Source organism: Papaver somniferum, chromosome 8 (assembly GCF_003573695.1).
Source record: "Papaver somniferum cultivar HN1 chromosome 8, ASM357369v1, whole genome shotgun sequence".
Classification (NCBI taxonomy): Eukaryota; Viridiplantae; Streptophyta; class Magnoliopsida; order Ranunculales; family Papaveraceae; genus Papaver; species Papaver somniferum.
The window spans coordinates 43,919,921-43,928,128 of NC_039365.1; positions in this window are offsets into that span (position 1 = coordinate 43,919,921).

The window sequence follows — 8,208 nt, forward strand, 5'->3', positions numbered from 1 at the left end:
TCCGATTGTAGTCGGTGCAGTATTTCTTGGTTCGTGTTTTGGATTCAGCGTTAATCGGGAGTTAAATATATTACAAAACCTACCGATTATAAGTTGGCGCAAATTCAAATTTTGAAAGCTACCATAATCGGTAGATATGCTAAATCCAATACCTACCGATTATTGGTTTCTCCACATTCAACTTTCGTCAAATTAGCCGTTGGAGTTTTTGGGAAAAACAAAAAGAGTCGTTGGACCCTAAACCTATATGAAGAAACTCATATCTATCACCCCAATTGCACCAAACTCTTTCCTCTCTTCAGTTTTAATTTTCATAACAAAAAACATGGATATTGCTTTTGCCGAAGAAGAAGATTGTGCTATTTATAGAGCGTGGGTTGTGGTAACTACTCATGATCGTGTTCACAAGCTCCACAAATCGGAATCCGAAGAGCAGATATGGAACCGTATTTTAATGGTATTTGAGGCCTTAGATGGTAATCGAATTCGAAGATCATCCAATGACATTAAGATGAGAAAGAATGCGCTCGATAAGGAGATTGACAAACTTGAAGATGAGGAACGGTTTGTTAGGAACGCTTTTCCTTGGTGGACGTATGAAAAACGAGTAAGTATCTATGTAACTCCAACTCACATTAACAAAAGTTAGTACTAACTTGTTACTCATTCGTAATTTCAGAGAAATCTTGCGGATCGCCGGTATGTGGACCTCTACGGGAAACGATTTGAACATGAAGGATGCTACAAAATCAAGAGGGACAATTTCTATGGTCACTGGAAGTTATGATCTGTTTTAATACTTTTATGGTCAATTAGGAGTATGGATTTAGGTGCTTTTGACGAAATTGTAAGGTTAAGGCCGTTTGAATTTTATGTAATGGATGTAATCGGAGTATTATTAATATAAAAACTAGCCGATTATACGAAATCGGTAGATTATTTTGTTAAACAAACTACCGATTGTAATATTCGGTTATGTTATGAGTCAACTTTCTTTCCGATTATGGTGTTGTTTGGTTCCGATTGTAATATTCGGTTAGAATAATCGAAAGGGTAATAAAAACTAAACTTCCGATTATGGTTTGTTTTGAACTTGTAATATTCGAAGGATAAATTTTTTTGTAAAGTTCCGAATGTACGATGGCCCAAAAATCAGAATTTGGGAAAAACTGATACTTTTCAAATTTTGAAATTGAATTAATCGGAAGTTAAACAGTTACCCAAACTTCCGAATATGGGCTGTCTAACCTTCTATATTGGCCCTTGGAACCACCTAGAGCCATGGCGTGGTTTGTTTTGAACTTGTAATATTCGAAGGATAAAAAATTTTGTAAAGTTCTGAATGTACGATGGCCCAAAAATCAGAATTTGGGAAAAACTGATACTTTTCAAATTTTGAAATTGAAATAATCGGAAGTTAAACAGTTACCCAAACTTCCGAATATGGGCTGTCTAACCTTCTATATTGGCCCTTGGAACCACCTAGAGCCATGGCGTGGTTTGTTTTGAACTTGTAATATTCGGAGGATAGGTTTTTTGTAAAGTTCCGAATGTACGATGGCCCAAAAATCAGAATTTGGGAAAAACTGATACTTTTCAAATTTTGAAATTGAAATAAACGGAAGTTAAACAGTTACCCAAACTTCCGAATATGGGCTGTCTAACCTTCTATATTGGCCCTTGGAACCACATAGAGCCATGGTGTGGTTTGTTTTGAACTTGTAATATTCGGAGGATAGGTTTTTTGTAAAGTTCCGAATGTACGATGGCCCAAAAATCAGAATTTGGGAAAAACTGATACTTTTCAAATTTTGAAATTGAAATAATCGGAAGTTAAACAGTTACCCAAACTTCCGAACATAGGATGTCTAACCTTCTATATTGGCCCTTGGAACCACCTAGAGCCATGGCGTGGTTTGTTTTGAACTTGTAATATTCGAAGGATAAATTTTTTTGTAAAGTTCCGAATGTACGATGGCCCAAAAATCAGAATTTGGGAAAAACTGATACTTTTCAAATTTTGAAATTGAATTAATCGGAAGTTAAACAGTTACCCAAATTTCCGAATATGGGTTGTCTAACCTTCTATATTGGCCCTTGGAACCACCTAGAGCCATGGCGTGGTTTGTTTTGAACTTGTAATATTCGGAGGATAAATTTTTTTGTAAAGTTCCGATTGTACGATGGCCAAAAATCAGAATTTGGGAAAAACACAAATTTTGAAATTGAAATAATCGGAAGTTAAATTAGTTACCAAATATTCCGAATATAACACACAAATCATTGTCATTTTAACTTGTCTAACTTAGTTACCCAAACAAATTTCCGAATGTACAACAAAAATCATTGTCATTTATCTGCTTTTCTTTACTTTACGACCGTGACTACCTCCCAGTCCTGCACGACCACGGGTTTGAGCACCTTCAGTTGGAGCACCTTCAGTTGGAGCAGCTTCAGTTGGAGCAGCTTCAGCGCTCGATGAAGCTCGAGTTCTTTTACCCGTCTTTGATACTGCCACCTTGGGCGGATGCCTCTTCCTGACTTTCTCCCCAAACTGGGCAGCATAATCTTCGTTACCCATATTATCAACTAGATCTCTAGCCTCTTTGATCTCTCAGCTGGCATGGGATCTCCGCTCTTCAGGCATGCAGTTAACATTTTGGAAACACGCTTGAACCTATTCACCTTTTTTTTATACGTAATGACATAACATCAAACGGTAATTACCTAAGATTTATAGGAATCATATAAAATGAACAAAAATATAAGAACACGCACCAGTCTATCATAACCAGCTGGTTTGTCTTTGATGATACAATTATAACTTGAACCCGCCGCAGTAGTGTTGGGTTTGATTTCACGGATAACCAAAGGATGTGATACCTTGTTATACCAACTCATATAGTCTGGAGAAATTTCATCACCTCGGTTGGTTCGTCTACCAGTGTCGATAATGAAGTCATTCCTCTTATCCCAGTTATCAAGAACAGTAGGTGGGCCTGTGTGAACAATTGTAAGATTATCACCACTAGAAGAGCACAACTCCAACTCCAATTTGTAGTAATCCCCCATTTTCTCCAGAGGTTGTTGTTGTATATACCCGTGTTGTCGCATCACCCTAGAGGGGTTATACATCACATATCCTGTGGGGTGCCACAATGGTCCAAAATAAATGGACAAGTCCGACCGAAAATTTATATGCCCACTGGCTCGATCTTCCTTGTATGGATCAAAGCATACGTCCGAGGCCTTCAATTGGTTCAAAATCTCCCTCATGCGAATCAACTGCTGCTCTTTTGTCCTAGAACGGTTGTCTTCAAATATATACTTTGTTCCTCTAGGAGTACCTTTGCACCACCCCGGGTTCTCTCCGGCCAACTTCAGGATAGGGAAGTGGTCATAGATCCATGCCTATATACATAAGAAATCAAGTTTTAGTAAATAGATTGTGTATATTCGGTAGTAATTTCCAAACATAATTTTCCGATTATATATAATCGGAAACGAAACTGAGTACCTATCTACCGAATACCCAACATTCGGAAATAGATATGGATCATTTCCTACCGAATATGCGTCATTTGGAGTTCAGTAACCTATAGTTTTTCTGGCCTGTATATTCGGTAGTAATATCAAAAAAATATTTCCGATTATATATAATCGGAAATAAAACTAAGTACCTAGCCACCGAATAACAAACATTCAGAAAATAAGATGGATCAATTCCTACCGAATATGCGTCCTTTGGAGTTCAGTAACCTCTATTTTTTCTGGCCTGTATATTCGGTGGTAATATCAAAAACATATTTCCGATTATATATAATCGGAAATAAAACTAAGTACCTAGCCACCGAATAACAAACATTCGGAAAATAAGATGGATCAATTCCTACCGAATATGCGTCCTTTGGAGTTATGAATATGCGTCCTTTGGAGTTATGAATATGCATCATATGTATTGTCTACCGAATAACTGTAGAGTGAGTTATAGAGTTAAAGAAAAAACCTGCAATAGAGCCACGTTCCCGACAACTTGGCAGGTTCCTAGCCTCGACGCCTTTCTCAACTCTTCCATCAAGAATGCTAGGCATGCCGTGCCCCAAGAATAGTCACCGACTTCATGGAGAGGATCCAAAAGTTGTATAAGGTTGGCGTCGATCCGGTTTCTAGAAGTATTGGGGAATATGGCACATCCCAATACACAGAGGAGATATGCAGTGGCAGCGTGGTTCACTTGCTCATCAGTTAACGTTCCATTCTTTTCCTTCTTCAAGGTGCCTCGGAACATATTCATCAAAGCTGTAATGTTGATCTGTCTTGTTCTATAACTGGAATGCCTCCTAAACTCTGCTGTTGTTGTCTCTTCATCCCAACCTAAGCACTTGTTAGTTAGAGAATAAAGTTTTGCCCAACTTAACTGCTTTGTGTAGTTAAACTTCACAGTTGTGCCTTGGTCGGGAAGGTTAAGAATCTGCACAACATCATCCGGGGTGATCGTCATCTCCCCAAACGGCATATGGAAAGTATCGGTCTCAGGATACATTCTCTCCACGAACGCCGATATGGCCACACGATCATGTTCCAACAATGAATTCTCGGCGGCATTAGCTAACCCCGAGTTGGAAACAATTGTCTTGAACCTTTCACATTCACCGGATAAAGGCCACGCAAGCATTTTTGTTGGTGCGGCGGTAGGTTTGAGTAGACAGACCGCATCTTGATGATCCTATTAAAGTACATAAAAAAATCCTTAATACAAGTATTACGATATAACACATAGACATTACATTAATAAAAAATAGTAATTTTATTACCTCGGTTTCATATATTTCTCTGGACCATGAGTCTTTGTATCCAAATAGCAATTTTCCTCCATCCGCTGGTAGTCCAAGGATTGTGCCTGCTGGAATACCCTTCTTCTTCAAGTGCTAAGGGACAAGATGTGATGCTTTCTTAGCAATATCCTTCCTTACAACATCTTTTCCTTTTTTGGCTTTTTGGGTACCACTTGGTTGTCCTTCTTCTTCTACTCTTGCCATGGATCAACTGGTTCAACACTTGGTCCTGCACTTTGTTGAGCGGCTTGTTCAACACTTGGTCGCACCCCTTGTTCACTGCCTTGTTGTTCAACAGTTGGTTGCACTCCTTGTTGACTGCTTTGTTCTTGTTCGCTTTGTTGAGCACCTGAATTATCTTTGGCACTCCTTTCCCTCCTAGCACTAGCTGTCACTTTCTTCCTCCCTTCTCGACTTTGTCTAAACAACAAAGAAAGGAACAATATTTACAAACTATACAATCGGAAGACAAAGTATGGAAATATAACCCGAATGTACACATTCGGACGTAAGAAGACACATATTGTTCCCGAATACAAAACAATCGGAAGCTAACTAAACATATTTGCAACCGAATATACATCAATTGGAGTTCAGAAGCTGTAAATTTTTCATCCTACACAATCGGAAGACAAAGTGCACATCTATAACCCGAATGTACAAATTCGGAAGTAAGAAGACACATATTTTTTCCGAATGAAAAACAATCGGAATATAACTAAACATGTTTACAACCGAATATTCATCAACTGGAGTTCAGAAACTCTAAAATTTTATCCTACACAATCGGAGGTATAAAACATTATATTGTCTTCCGAATAAATACTGGCCCCAAAATGGGATTTTTCCTATATCAGAAATTTTGAGATTTTTTCAATATATACATTCGGCAGTGAGTGTTCTTCCGAATACTTTGTGTCTACTTAAATATATTCGGTAGCCAAAAAATTCATTAAACTACCGATTATTAGCAGTTTGTATCCAGGAAGATATGGCCACCAATATTCGGCAGATAATCATCAAATCTTTCTCCCGAATACTGTCGATGTTCTTTAAAAATGAAGAACACGACTACATTCGGAAGTAAATGAGCATGCATATCGTCCGAATCTGGATAAATAACCGAAAATCCTAGAAATTTTTTTTCTCGATTCGACAAATTAAAGCGAAATAAACCCCAAAAATGATAAATTCTTACCTAATTGGGGCCATTTGAAGTTGACGAAGTGTTTGAGTCTCGGAATCGCCACCACCGACTACATTGTCGGGTACTTCTTCTTCGCGTTCTTCGGGTTCTTCTTCGTTTGCAGCAAGAATTTCTTTATTTCTTGCTAAAATTCCAATGTTTGGATCGATACCCCGAGCAACATTTTTGGTTCTAGGTATGTGGGTTTCATTTCTCTTATCCATTGTTTTATAATCGAATCGACGATGTTTTGATTTTACGATTCGCGGCGATGTTTCGGTTGAACGAGGAAAAAAAAATTTTCTTCCACAATCGAAAGATAATATGAAACTGGAAGAAGAAGAGTTGAAATAAGTAGAATTGTTTTTGATTTGGTTTTTATACAGTTTTACCAGAAGGGCATTTATGTAACTTCAATATCATATAGGGTACCCCTTAACTAGAGTCTTTGGCTAGGTATAAATTGATGGCCCCTAAATCCTTTGGGGTGGCCCCTAAAAACGCCAGGATATTAAATCTTGCTGTTTTGGTAGAATAAGAACTCCTGTTGATAAGTTTTCGAAAACATGAGGTCCATTTTCGATGTCACCATTTTTAACCATGTTACCTGAAAAGAAAATTGTGGAGAATTGTCAGATAATTGAAACAAAACTCTATTGCGCCCGGTAAAGTAGAACCACTATCGGCTTGCATAAGCTAATCTTGTCTGGACATCTACTGCCTACAAAGACCAAGCTAGCTTAGCTAAGAGTTGAGAAGTTGTAACTTGAAAGTTGAATCTGTGTTTTAACTAGCTGTGAATGCATTACGGGTAAGTTTGAGTGGTTGCTAGCAGTTGCAGTTTGTTGGAGATGGTGGCAGCATTCATCTAGTGATAACTTTGATGCTTGTATTGATGCTCTATACGAGAAGAGGTATTTGACCGTGTCTGTATTCTATCTTGCCTGAAGTGCAAATGTTCAGAAACCTGTGTGGTTACATTGAAAATGAGCGCATATTAGCCACCCTGCTCTAGATGTTAGACTACATAGCTCATCGGTAATGTTTTACTGTACCTCGATAGCTCCAGTCATATGACTTTTACAATACAGTTTAAAGTGCACATCTTTTGATCCCTAATACTTTGTTCATACTTACAATCTGCTGTTGCAGTTTCTTTACTGTGGCCAAGATGAATTGACATATATGTTGATTCGATTTAAAGCTAAAAGCCTTTAGACAGCCCAACTTGATAGATGTAGCATGTAGTGTATGTGATCGTTTATTGAGTTGAGTTGCCAGTTTGACATCTTTTTAGATCTCAAAACGTAGGGAATCTGAGTATCCAAGTTCCGGTTGGATATCTCGCAAGTCATAACATATAACCATAATATTTATGCTCCTGGGTTCTAAGTATCTCAAATCCTGCATGTTGCAATTTGATGGATCTCTGGTACTGGGATCCCTATATCCTTGAATTAGCTCGCTGCAAGAACAAGAACATTTATTTCATGTTCTGGATTCGCTATTTCTGGCTAACAGTAACATTTATCCTGCATCTCCTATTAAGAAATGGAGTTTCAAGATGAGTGGCTAACGGTAGACTTGCCATGCCAGTTGCAATATATCTCCTTTACCATTACTAGAGTTCATGGCTACCGCCATTTTCTTTCTCTAAAACACACACACTGGATAAAATTCTGGTTTTTGATTTTGGTGTTTGTGTATAAATGAGAAGCTCTTAAAAACTATGCGATAGTTCCGAATCTATGGTTATGATAATATTTTGGTGTTGAATATGGCTGTGGGATCGTATGGATTTTATATAGAGAAAGTAATTTGACTTGGACTACTTTGTAGACTGTCGACTACTTCTTGGTAGGGACTGTTTGGATGGCTATCTAGGATTGTGAAGCAATTTAACTTTACAAAAAAGAAAAAAATCATTTTTTTGGCTAATTGTTGGGTCGCGCTAGGCGTATCGCTGCTTACCTGCAGTCTGAGGTTGTAAGGTTACGGGTTTTGGCTAATCCTCAGGTTGCACTAGGCGCATCGCTGAAGACCAAAACAGTTTCTTTCCCATTTGCTAATAAAGAACACGAAAACAAAATGCAGTAAGTTTCTTTCCGTGTTGGTCGAGTATTGGCATAGCCAGCTTTTTTATGATCACAATTGAAATAATCTTAGGAAATGTAATAACATGTAGTT